Genomic DNA, 13,692 nt, shown 5'->3' with positions numbered 1-13,692 from the left:
TTTCCCGAAGTGTTTCAATTTGGACAGAACGGCATTTTCTGACTTTTTTTTCCTGTTGAAGTTGTACTGACCAACTGTCCTTAAAAAGCTGGATCAGCAGTTCTGAATCATTGGGCAGTGTATGCACATTTTGTACTGATAAAAATTATTGAAATCTCTAAAAACTGTTAACACAGTTAAGTAATGCAATTTGTAGAGTGTATTCTCTTTCCTGCAAAGTAGACACACTTTTATACTGGCATAACTGCTTCCATACACAGGAGTTACACTATTTTAACTATAACAGTATAGTTAAGCAGTACAACTTGTGTTTAGACAAGGCCTTATGAACAAATTTAAAAGATCTGATTAAAGAAGTGTGGATAATATACTACGTCTTAGGAAATTTATGGTAAACGCCAATGTAGAAAGGTTGCATTAGGGGTCTAGTGTTCCCATGGCTTTAAAGGTAGTATTTGTTCCAAAAAAGTTGAGGAACCTGCATAGAAATTATTTCTTCAGATTGTATTGCAAAATCCCTGTGGTTTCAAAGGTTTAAGGTTAAACACTTTCTGGAAGAAAAAATTAAGTAAATATTTACATGACTCTGGTTGAGTGATAGTTCTTAGGCCTTGTCTACTCACAAGCTTGTACTGATTTAACTAAATCAATCTGTTTTTAAAAACAACCCTTTAAAGTGGTACAAAACCCTGTGGTAAGATAGATAGGATCAGAGGCTAAAATAGGGAAAGAACAAGTAAAAAAAATACTTAGACAAGTTCGATGTCTTCAAGTCACCAGGGCCTGATGAAATACATCCTAGAATACTCAAGGAGCTGACTGAGCCATTAGCAATCATTTTTGAAAAGTCATGGAAGATGGGAGAGATTTCAGAAGACCGGAAAAGAGCAAATATAGTGCCAGTCTATAAAAAAGGAACTCAGGACAAGGAATTACAGACCAGTCAGCTTAACTGCCGTACCCGGAAAGTTAATTGAGAAAATAATTAAGCAATCAATTTGCAAACATCTAGGTGATAAGTAACAGTCAGCATGGATCTGTCAAGAACAAATCTTATCAAACCAACCTGATAGCTTTCTTTGACAAGGTAACAAGCTTTGCGGATAAGGGGGGGAAGCAGTAGATAGGTCTATCTTGACTTGACCTTCTCATAAACAAATGAGGGAAATGTAACCTAGCTGGAGCTACTGTAACGTGGGTGCATAACTGGTTGGAAAACCATTCCCTGAGAGTAGTTATCAGTGGTTCAGAGTCATGCTGGAAGGGCATAATAAGTGGGGTCCCACAGGGTTAGTTCTTGGTCTGGTTCTGTTCAATATCTTCATCAATGATTTAGATAATGGCATAGAGAGTACACTTATAAAGTTTGTGGACAATACCAAGCTGGGAGGGGTTGCAAGTGCTTTGGAGGATAGGATTAAAATTCAAAATGATCTGGACAAACTGGAGAAATGGTCTGAAGTAAATAGGATGAAATTCAATAAGGACAAACGCAAAGTACTGCACTTTGGAGTAGGAAGGAACAATTAGTTGCTCACATACAAAATGGGAAATGACTGCCTAGGAAGGAGTACTGTGGAAAGAGATCTGGGGGTCATAGTGGTCCACAAGCTAAATATGTGTAACTGTTGCAAAAAAAGTGATCATTCTGGGATGTATTAGCAGGAGTGTTATAAGCAGGACACTAGAAGTAATTCTTCCACTCTACTCCACGCTGATTAGGCCTCAACTGGAATATTGTGTCCAGTTCTGGGTGCCACATTTCAGGAAGGATGTGGACAAATTGGAAAAAGTCCAGAGAAGAGCAACAAAAATGATTAAAAGGTCTAGAAAAGGACCTATGAGGGAAGATTGACAAAATTGGGTTTGTTTAGTCTGGAAAAGAGAAGACTAAACAAAAGGGGTTATTATAACAGTATTCAAGTACATAAAATGTTGTTACAAGCAGGAGGGAGAAAAATTGTTCTTAACCACTAAGGATAGGACAAGAAGCAATGGGCTTGAATTGCAGCAAGGGAGGTTTAGGTTGAACATCAGGAAAAACTTCCTGTCAGGATGGTTAAGCACTGGAATAAATTGCCTAGGGAGGTTGTTGAATCTCCATCATTGGAGATTTTTAAAAGCAGGTTAGCCAAAAACCTGTCAGGGATGGTCTAGGTAATACTTAGTCTTGCCATGAGTGCAGGGGACAGGACAAGATGACCTCTCGAGGTCCCTTCCAGTCCTATGATTTTTAAGATAAAAACCAAAGTTAAGTGTCTATACAAATGAGTCTCATGTAGACAAATCCTGGGAGAGAGAGACATCAGAAAAATGAAGTTCTATTTCTGTAATCTTAGACATAAAATCCTACCAAAGATAATTAAAACAATTTGGGAAAGGCTATTTGTTTAATTGTAACAGCACAAATTTTAAGGTAAGCTTTCACAGCTTTACTAGAGCAAGCTTTAAGATGTACACACACTAAGGCAGTATCCAAATTTAAAAAAATATATAGTGCAACTTGCCAATCATGATCCTTTTTCTACCACAAAAGCGCCACTTGGCAAGAGGTCTCTTCATCTCAGGAGTAGTAATGTGATCGTTTCACCCTCTGTAGCTTCAGGGTGCTCCATTGAAAGGCCGAGATACAAAGTATACAAGGGCATGGCAGGCACCAGGTTCTATGCAAACTCCTTGCAACTGCCTTCAAGGTCCTAGGTATACCTTTGGTCCCTTTTTATCACTTAGAGTTTTTTCCACTTCAACAATACCAATAACCTCAATATTTTGTTTGTCCACTGACAAGAAATGGTTGCTTACCTTACAATAAGCGTGGTTCAAGATGTGTTGTCCACATAGATTTCACCTGTGGTGCACATGTGCCTCATGCACGCAAGATCAGATCTCTTTCCGTTGAGGTTGAATTTGTACTCTAGAGGTCCCCTCGCCCCTCTGCCCTAAAACGTGGGGGGAGAGGGAGGAGCAGTCCTAATCATCCCGCAGTTTCTTCTCACTTACACTTACTGCATAGTAGCAAAAAAGCAGGGGAGACCATGGAATGCATGTGGACAACACAGCTGAAACAAAATCAGTTACTGTAAAAGTAAGTAGCAATTCTGTTCTTTGAGAAATTGTCCACATGGATTCCTCTTGGTGACTAACAAACAGTTACGTTTGCTTGGGTTCTAGGAATTATACTTAGAATAGTGACTTCAGGATGGCCCTGCCAGAACAGGCATCTGATCTGGAAGCCTCTACCAAAGAAGAGTGTCAAGTGTGTGGACAGGGCTCCATGGAACTGCCTTACAAATTTTAGAATTAGGGACTTTAGCCCCTGCTGCCTATCTGAAAATGGAATGACTAGCTAGGTGGATCTAACTTGGTTAACTCATAACATGTTCTTACACATTTGGAAACATTCTGATAATTTGTAATATTGCTTGACCCTTTGCTGATAGGGCTAAGGCAATGAACAGGTTAGGGGAGTTCCTGATTTGGACCTGTTAAAAGATAGTAAGGGAACTGCCAAACAATTTTAAGTATATGAAGTTTAAATTCCCCTGGGGTTGAATGAGGCATGGGGAAGAAAACTGGGAAATAAGTTGGTTCCTATGGAACACAAACAACTTTGGGAAGAAAATTTAGATGAGGCTGTAGTGTAATCATCTAATAAAACACTGCATAAAGGGGACCTATCCCTGAGCCTCTCACTCTTCCTTACCCTTTAAGCTAATGTAATGACTAAAAAAGGCATCCTTCACTGAGAGATAGTATAAGAAACAAGTTGCTAAGGGCTCAAAGGGAAGATCTATTGAAGTCTCAAGAAGGAGGGGGTCCCAAGCTAGGGGAAAACAGATAAGGCACTCACAGAATCTAGCTAGGGGGGGAAAAAATAGTGGGTCCTTGATAGGAAAGTGATGTGCAGATATTGATGCTAAATGGACCCTTCTGAATAGAAAGTGCAAATTGTTTCAAGTCTAGTAAATAGCCAGTATCACTGAATTGAATGCTGTAAAGGGAGAAAGCAGGTGCTGAGATGCCAAGCTGTAAAGCTAAATAAAAGTGTTTCTCTAGGTCAGCCTCAACTAGACTTTTTGCTTTGGAGAAAAATATTCTGAACTTCAGCTGAACTGCTTCTCTCTATGGCTATCAGCAAACCAGCATCCAAATGTAACAAAGCTGCACCCGGGTGTAGGATCTGGCTATCATTCTCAGACACTGTCAGGCAAAGTAATCAGGACTGTGTTGAGCCACCAGATCCAAACATCTAAACTGCCTGGCCTATGCCAGGGCTACCATTATCATTGATCCAGCATCTTGCCTCAGTTTCCTCAGGACCCTTAATGCCATGAGGACTGGGGGTACGGAAGGCATACATTAGTCCCAGTGTCCAGAGATGAGAAAAGCATGAGGGACAGCCCGGATTGGAACCCACTTTGCAGTAGAACATAACATTTCTTGTTCCGGTCTGCGGCAATCTCCACTTGCAAAAGACGCTCTACAACACTGGGTCCTCAGTCAGGAACGGGGGATTGCCTGAGAACTGTGTGGTGAAGTAATCTGCTAATGAGTTCTGAACACCTGTAAGAGGTGGGGCCAGCACTGTGATCCAGTGACAGATACAGCTAGTCCAGAGCCACATGGTCTCCTGACAGTAGAGATGACCTAGCTCCTCCTGGTCTACAGACATAATGCATAGCTGCGGTGTTGCCTGTCAGCACCTGACCTAAGGGCACCTCTTCAAATGCTCCAAGATTCAGACAATTAGTTTCTTGCTTCAACAGTATCTCATGCGGGGTCCCTGAAGAGAGACAGGAACTGTAAGCAATACCTGTTGCTGACAATCTCTTGGCCCCACTTGTCCACAGCGATTCTAGCCCAGGTTCTCCCCTGAAAAGGCAATAGCTAAATATGTTAAATAGGGTAGAGATACTCCAAATGTTATGCCAGGCTCTGAATTGTGGCAAGAAGCCTAACAAGTGAGTCATACCTAAGAAAGAGGTGGGGGGTTATCTGCACTGGATCTTTGCTTCTCCCTCAGTGGCTCCAATTCCCTCTGTGAGTTGTAAAAGTATAAAAAGAGGGATGCTGACTGAAGGAGGTTTGTAGTCTGATGTGCTTTCTCCTTTGGACTGGTGCATATAAAGACCAGAGAATGAAAAGTGGCTCTCAAGACCTCTCATGAGTGGAGGGCCTCACGTGTATTTGAACTGATCACAAGTCCTCAAATGGAAGGTCCTTCATCGTGGTTTGTATTTCCCTTATATTCCCCATGACTGGAGCCAGGAGGATCTTCACATCTCCACTGATGTAGGCATGGTGCATAAGGCTGTATCAAATGTATCCAAAACATCCAGCAAGGAATCCCCAGCTATAAGATGCCCTTCCAGCAGGATGGATTTTAATTCTTCCATGCTCCTGCATGAGTCATTCCATAAATGAACAACGTGTCCCAGAGGAGATAGTCTCAGGAGGAACATCGCCAGCTTTCAGGTGCTTCTGGCAAAATGACTGGCAGAGTAGACTTTTCTGCCAAACATTTAAAGTAGTTTTATTTAACAATATTAAAATGTTGTTCTTGTATTTTAATCCCAGTTTCCACCCAAATACACTTCAACACATCCTGATCTAAAAAAATAAAATCTAGTAAACAAGTATTCACTATTTTCACAATAAAAAAACAAGAAGTTAAGAATCTCAAGAAGTGTAAGCTATATAATTAAATGTATATTGATTGTACTGCCTGTGAACCAGAAGGATTACGCTAAATTTAGCGTAAAGACAATAAATGGTGGTAAAACACCATGTTTTAATGGATTATATCAGCCAGTGAGAATTAACCTCTTTAGGAAAACAAAGTACTAATGCAAAACAAGACTAAAACCAGTTCTTTAAATTCAGGTTTCCTGCTAGCTGATTTAAATCAGTTTTAAATCAAGATCTAAATTACTTTCATTTAAAAATCAATCCACCCTGCTGCAAAGCCACTATTCTCATTTAAATCCCATATGAAACCCACTTTCCCCTTCACAACATCCATAACTAAAGGGATGTCCACACTTAAAAGGCTGCAGCAATGCAGCTGCTGCAATTCAGGCCTGGTCTACACTGCATCGTTACGTCAACGACCTACCTGCAGCTGTGTCATGACTTAGGCCTGGTCTACACTAAGGAAGTAAGTCAATCTAAGTTACGCTAGTTAAATTACGGAAGTTACATAACTTAAGTCGAGGTTTAGATAGACTTCCAGCAGTGTCTACACCACACTATGTTGGCGGGAGACACTCGTCCATCGACTTATGTCTTCACCAGACCTGCTAACAATCCAGCAGTGCTGATTTAGTCTGTAGTGAAGAAAAGCCCTCAAATTTGACTCCTGCCAACAAGTGCCCCGCTACATCGACTTAATAGCACAACCTTCCTGAGTGGCATGGAGTCAAAGCCGATGCAGTGAGGTCAACACAGTGAGAGCGTAGAAACTGCATTACTGACATCAATTGTTAGTGGCCTCCATGTGCTGTCCTAATGCCCCACATTGACTGCTCTGGTCACTGTTGTGCACTCTGCTGTCCAGGGGTCAGGTAGACAGGAATCTACCCTTCCCCCTTTAAAGCACCAGGAATTTTTGAAATTTCTTTTCCAGGTTGGCAAGCACACACAGCAGCTCTCCATTATTGAGTGTAACCGCCTAGCTGACCAGACTGGCTACATGCTGCAGATGTGCTCCAGCCTGGAGGACAGAGGAGATATTTGATCTCCTGGGCCTGAGAGGAGAAGAGGCTGTACAGGCACAGTGCCAATCCAGCCATAGAAAAGTGGACATCTATGGCAGATTGCGTGGTGTATGCAGAAGGGCTACAAGAAGAATCAGCAGTAATGTCACGTAAAAGCCATGGAACTACAGCAGGTGTACCAGAAGGCCAGCGAGGCCAACAATTGATCTGGTGGAGAGTTGCTAGGGGGAACCAGCTATGCAGTGAGCCAGGTTTGTTTTTGACTCCAATGCAGTCCTGCCAGTCCCAACAGCAGATCACGACTGAGCCCGACGTAGGAGAAGGAGCCTCTGGTAAGTATGTAGTTTGCTTTGAAATTATAGGGATGGAACTCCCAAAGTAGCAGCTCATCTGTTGATTTATTCTTTTTCACTTGTGCTAGAAGCAGTAGTGGAACCACTAAGAGAGGTAGAGTTCCTATCTACATTTCATTCCCCTCTAGGAGTTAGGCAGAGGGAGTCACATGGAGCAGTTTACGTCCACCGGGATGTTCCATAGACATCTCAATGAAACTTTCATGGAGGTACTCTGCAATCCTCTGCTGAAGGTTCCTGTGGAGAGTTGCCTTCCTCCTCCTGCCACGGCAGGACACTTTCCCACACCACTCTAACTACTTCAGCAGGCACTATTGCAGTACACAGGCTAGCAGCATACGGGCACAGGTGTCATTGGGATGCCAACAGCAGCCTGTGTTACCCTCAGGAGTGAGATATCAGCTAAAATCATCACTGCCTGTGGAAAACTGCCAGTATTCAGCTTCCACAGTGAAATTGCCACTTGCTTTTCAACTGTCAGCGCAACTCATTTTGTGGTCCTTGAACTGGAGCAAGTTCAGCACAGACCCAGAAATGTGGCCTTGTGCATCCGAAAGTTCTGCAGCCACTGCTCGTCATCCCAAACCTGCATGACAATGTGATCCCACCAGTCTGTGCTTGTTTCTTGTGCCCAGAAGCAGTGCTCTACCATCTCTAGCTGCTCCATGAATGCCACCAACAACCTTGAATTGTTTCTATGTACCATAGCAATCTAACCTCCAGTGAATCATCATGTTCCCCACGGCTCCTCTTGCAGCTCTGCAAATACTGCAAGATTGTGTGCCCTGTGCTTGCAATGCTCATGACAATAGTGTAGAGCTGCGTAGGCTCCATGCTTCTGTCAGATATAGCAGACAGCAAGAAGGGACACGCAGGTTTGTACAGATTTTGTAAAAGGTGCAATATACTGTGGGATACAGATAAAATTATAGGATGGAGAACACTGTCAACCCCATGCTCCCAGTCACCCCTACATGACTCATGTTGGCCACATCAGGCATTGCAAAATCTTCCCAAAACACCCTGCATTGATCAGTAGTGATTTGCAGTCTGATACCTACCCACAGTGCACTGCACATCGATACCAGCACTCCTGGTGAGGACATGCACCACCAACAAGGAGCAAAGTGTGCACATGCACAAGCAATGTACTAACTGCAATGGATGTATGCTGACATAACTTAGGTAGCCATAACTTTGTAGTCAAGACACTGCCTCAGTGAAGAGGCTAGCTATACTGACAGGAGGGCTTCTCACATTGACGTTGGTAATCCACCTCCCTGAGAGGTGGTAACTAGGGCAAAGGGAGAAGCCCTCGTCAGTGCTGTCTACACTGGAAGTTCGACGCAGTTATACTGACCTCTCAGGGGTGTGGATTTTCCACATCCCTGAGTGACAGTTATACTGACATAAGTTGCTGGTTTAGACCAAGCCTAAATCTTCTATTTACCTTCATCCATTTTGTCCATCCTTTGCATGAGCTGTCTCTCCCCACTGCCACCCACCAGCCCTTGCCTTTTTAGACTGGTACTGCCTCAGGAAAGGAACAGTTTCTTCCTCTCGAGTGAGAAAACAGTAGCACATTTTGAGCACTACTGCACTCTAAGGGCTGGTCTACACTATGGGGGCAGGGGGAAATCAATCTAAGCTACGCAACTTCAGCTACGTGAACAACAAAAGCTGAAGTCGACGTACTTAAATCTACTTTCTGTGGTGTCTTCATAGCGGTGTTCTCCCGTCGATTCCCCCTGCGCTTCTCATTGAGATGGAGTACCGGAGTCTACGCTAAAGCGATCGGTGGTTGATTTATTGAGTCTATACTATACACAATAAATAGACTCCCGCTGGATCGATTGCTGCCCATCGATCCAGCTGGTAGTGTAGACAAGCTCTAAATATAATAAAAATAGCACGGCAGAGAATACAGGAATATTCCCTTTGTATAGTGGAGACAGATAACTGAGCAAAGCATCACTGTAAAAAGGTGCCAAACTCAACAGAAGTGCCTTGAGGCAATTTGACCTGTCATTCCATTTTACTATTAAAAGGAGAGTTCTACTAAATCCAAGTTCAGAACAAATAGTAAATCCCACAGTAATTAGAAGCCTGAAGATATAAAATTTACCCTATGTGGACACCCTCACGTAATACATGCACATTGTACAGGCCTTAATAGCCTAAAGTCTAAGGCCAGGTCTACACTAACCCCCTAATTCGAACTAAGGTACGGAACTTCAGCTACGTGAATAACGTAGCTGAAGTTCGAAGTACCTTAGTTCGAACTTACCTTGGTCCACACTCGGCAGGCAGGCTCCCCCGTCGACTCCGCGGTACTCCTCTCGCCGAGCTGGAGTACCGCAGTCGACGGCGAGCACTTCCAGGTTCGACTTATCGCGTCCAGACTAGACGCGATAAGTCGAACCCAGAAGTTCGATCGCTCGCCGCCGAACTACCGGGTAAGTGTAGCCAAGGCCTAAGATCTTTCTGGGTTTTAGCAGTAAAGCAATACAAGTCCTTATTTGCAAGTAATCTTTAAAAGAAACCCATTTTTTAAGTCTTAATATCTATTTCAAGGAAACTGAATGAGGGGTGAAAACCTTTTACTTGTAGTCACTTCAAATCCAGGGATAAAAAGGAAGCCATCTGTATCTAGTTAGTAGCATGGGAAGTGAGTTTTTGGTCACAATTCAGTTCCAAAGTAAACAAGTCTTGGACAGAATGGGCAGATTCAACAGTTTTTTCCCTTAAAAAAAAAAAAAAAAAAAAAAAAAAAAAAAAAAAAAAAAAAGATAAACCTTAAAGTCAGGGTTGCAGCTTGCTGGCAGGATACTACCTATTGTGCATCCATATTGTGGAAAATCCTTTGTAGTTTTATTATTTATTATTATTATTATTATTATTATTAAAGAAACAGTGCTAAGCATTGATGCTAGTGGTGGGTCTTCCCAAGTACTCAATTTGGATAATTATTCTTCCATTTAAGTGGAAGTTTTACCACTAAACTTCAATGGAAGCATAGCTAGGCCAGTACTGAGTGCTTTTGAAAATCCCATCCTATATTTTCTTAAAATAAACCTTAACAACAAGCGTAATACAATCCTGGTATAACCATTTTACTTTGATTACAGTCTTGAAAGTTGGCATTATGCCCATGTTAATGATGAAGAAACTGAGGCAGAAAAGCGAGTCCACTCACTATGACAACAGGACACAGGCAGATTTAGATACTCAGGTCTCCAAACCTCCTCGACCAAAGCTGCTTCCCACAGACCAGACCACACACAGAAGCACAACTATACACAAACACAGCAGTAAGCACCATCACTTTCACATAAAACCCACTGTGCTTAGCCAGGCAGACTCAGACAACAGAAAAGTCGAATACAAGCATGAACACAGACAGGAAGGTGATAACTAATACTGACCTCCTTTTTGATGGAATTTTAAGAAGTTAAAGTTTCATATCAATAGCTTTGCAAACAATTTACTGTTGCTGCAGGACACTACAAACTGCAGCAGGGACAAGTTTTTCTGAAACATCAATCCCATGGTTATAACTGTAGCCCACACACCAAGCTATACAACATATGTGCAGAGCTTTGTCATTTATACCATATAGCTCAGAGTGGTTTAGCTTTCTTATGGATTACGAATTAAGACTGAATGCTGCAGTAAACACATTTCAAACATGAACAAGATTAACAAATAGTATGTTGCCACCTAAATACATTCAGTCAAAACCAAAACCATTATTTTATACAGCATTTTGTGACTGTCCTACTGAAAGGATTGAAAACTGGATAATCCAACCCCCACATACTATATAGTACAACATGCAGTACTTAAATTGCTGCTCTGTAAAGAATTATCCAGGTTTTGCACAGAAGGGGCTGAGATGATTCACCAAGTAAAAGCATTAGTAGAATACTGCATGCTACCAATAGACTGAAAACTAAGTCCAGATCACAGAAAGGACAGTAGTTCTTAGAAACCACCTCTAATTTTTCTAAATCAGAAGGAAGTTTTATCTTGGCCAGGGCCAGCTCCAGCATTTCTGCTGCCTCAAGCAAAAAAAAAAAGCCGCAATTGGCGGCGGCAGGTCCTTCGCTCCTACAGGGAGTGAGGGACCTGCCGCCCCTCTCCCTTGGGTGCCCCAAGTATCTGCTTGTTAAGCTGGTGCCTGGAGCCGGCCCTGATCTTGGCATATGTCCCGCCCTGCTTTTTCAAATGCCCAATATTTAGCATTTTATTGGGCATCTGCACAAAATTTCTCTTACTTTTAGGCAAATAGCTTTAAGAGGACAAGTTTACATTTAGTCCCATTTTACTCTACATACCTGATAAAGCATTGTACAGATTTTCTGGAAGTGAAAAAGTTTACCAGTTACTATATATTTTTCTAGTGGCTATGCAGAAGGGAAAGCTAATGAGGCTTTAAATTTGGTGCCCAAAGTAACTCTTTACTCCTAAGGAGCAGGCCTTGCATGCAAAGAATGTATTAGTAAGAAAAGTGATGCAAAGTTCTTAAATGCAACCTAATAAAAGTGAGTTTACAACAGAGCAGAAAATAGTCATGCATTTCTGTATTACAATAGTGAGAATTCTAACACAGTAAGGCTACCAGAGACATGGAGTCATAGGGTCTCAGGCACAGAAGCCTAACTCACACCCTTGTGTTGCAAGTGCACAATGGATCTATATGGGGGAAGAAGGGGTGGAGGTCAGGATTTGATTTTTATATCCAGTATGAACAGCAAGTGACAATTGAGAGTGAGCAGCAAGTATGTATTTATTCTGAAATAACAGCACTCTGCATGTTGAAACTCTGGAGCCTTAAAGTCTTTACACCACTGTATGTGGAAGTGGGACTGCCAGTCAAGTAATAGAGTTGGGACCAAATCAAAATAGTTATTTGATTCCAGGGTCAACTCCCTCAGATGCCAGTGTGTAGATTTTATTATTATTTTTTTTTATATATACTGTGCAGATCTTTTACTGGTTGAATAGAGTGAGTGGACCAACTGGCCAGCTTTTTTGGCCTGTTTTCTCTTTTTACTTGAAGAGTGCAATTTCATAACCGCATGGGGCCTACCACTGAAAATATCAGCCATGCAAATCTGAAGGCAGAGAAAGCACCATCCAGACTGGATCTTCAGTGAAGTCACCATGTTAAGCTCTCATTATGCAATTTACAACACAGCTTATGCCAAACAGCTAAATGAAGAGGTTGAAAAGCCACATGTATTTCATAGGCAGGAGTTGTAACAGACTGAAGACATGCCAGTAGAAGGGGGAGTGCATTGTGGCTAACATTTTCAGACCTAATGACAAATGCATTTCAAACCATTTTAAGTAACTTCTTGTTTCTCTGTTTAGTCATCTTCTGGGCAACAAGTGATGTGCATGAGAGAGAAAAACTGATGAGGAAAAATGTAGAGTTGCTAGATTAAGTTTTGAGCTATTACAAGGACCTTGGCACATACTTTAAAAAATGTGCCTACCTTCTCATCTCCCAACCTTAAAGTATAACTTTTATATTTTATTCCTTCTCCTACCATCTTTAAATTGTTTGACTATAAAGTTGAGTGGGAGAAAAATTTAAAATTTTATAACCTCACAGTGTTTAACCTCACTGCAGTCACCAACAATTAACACAATTTGTTAGGTTATTTGTTCTTGGTTTAAATTGAATCAGTTATCCTGAAGAATAGTTTGCCAATTTTTTCCATCCACCTCCTGAATTTTAATTCATAGACATTCATTAGTGCAACACCACAGACAGTATTCTCTAGAAAAGATTAACTGATCACTTCAAACCATACACTTTGAGGTCTTACATAAAGTTTGTGGATGTTAAACTAGCCTAAATAATTCACTGTAGGCCAGATGTTCAGAGCTAGCTGCATGCATAAAACTGCACATGCATCACTTATACATAAATACCCAGTGCACAAAATACCTGATGAATGAGCATAAGTATCTACTGTATAAAGCAGGCATACAGGAGTCTTGCAAACAATTGCTTTTGCCTAGCTTTGAAAATCTGACCATGTTATATTATCTACAAATTAGTACTTTGCCTCACTCCCCATTCCATTGATGTAAGTAGGCACTTTTCTCCATTTTAATGTTGGTTAGTAAGTGTGTAAACCAATGGTACTCAAGTCTATGCAGCTGAAGACACCACATTAATAGCAGAGTTTTACAGTTACTTTCTTAACTCAGGTTTGAAGATGCTGACATTTATGAATCACAATTACTCTTCCTTTTACATCTATGTCAGAACATTAGAAAATACTGCTAGTTTAGATATTTTGGGTTTGCTTTTCATTTACTGTCAGACATTGATAATTTTGTGGAAGTCCATCAACAGATGGGCATGTTGCCCCATATATGAAGGAAAGGACTTTTAATGCAGTGTTTTCAGAGATATTGTATACTCATGTTAAACATCTTAGTTACAAGACAATAATGCAGACTATTACAAGCTGAAATGTATACATTGTGGGGGAAAAGTGAGTTATCCAGCCAGTCCTGGGGAAACACCCTATAAATAGATACTTCACATATAGGTTTGGAAAGGAAACTACAAGCCATGTTTTCAGTCACATTGAAGAAAACAT

General features: G+C 41.4%; 1 protein-coding gene across 13 annotated transcripts in view; it reads right to left on the bottom strand.

Moving 5' to 3' along the window:
• Positions 1-13,692, bottom strand: part of DNAJB6 (DnaJ heat shock protein family (Hsp40) member B6) — a 90,616-nt gene that overhangs the window by 34,241 nt on the left and 42,683 nt on the right. The window lies entirely within an intron of this gene.

Source organism: Chrysemys picta, chromosome 2 (assembly GCF_011386835.1).
Source record: "Chrysemys picta bellii isolate R12L10 chromosome 2, ASM1138683v2, whole genome shotgun sequence".
In the NCBI taxonomy this organism is placed as follows: domain Eukaryota; kingdom Metazoa; phylum Chordata; order Testudines; family Emydidae; genus Chrysemys; species Chrysemys picta.
This window is presented reverse-complemented; position numbering and strand designations above follow the sequence as displayed.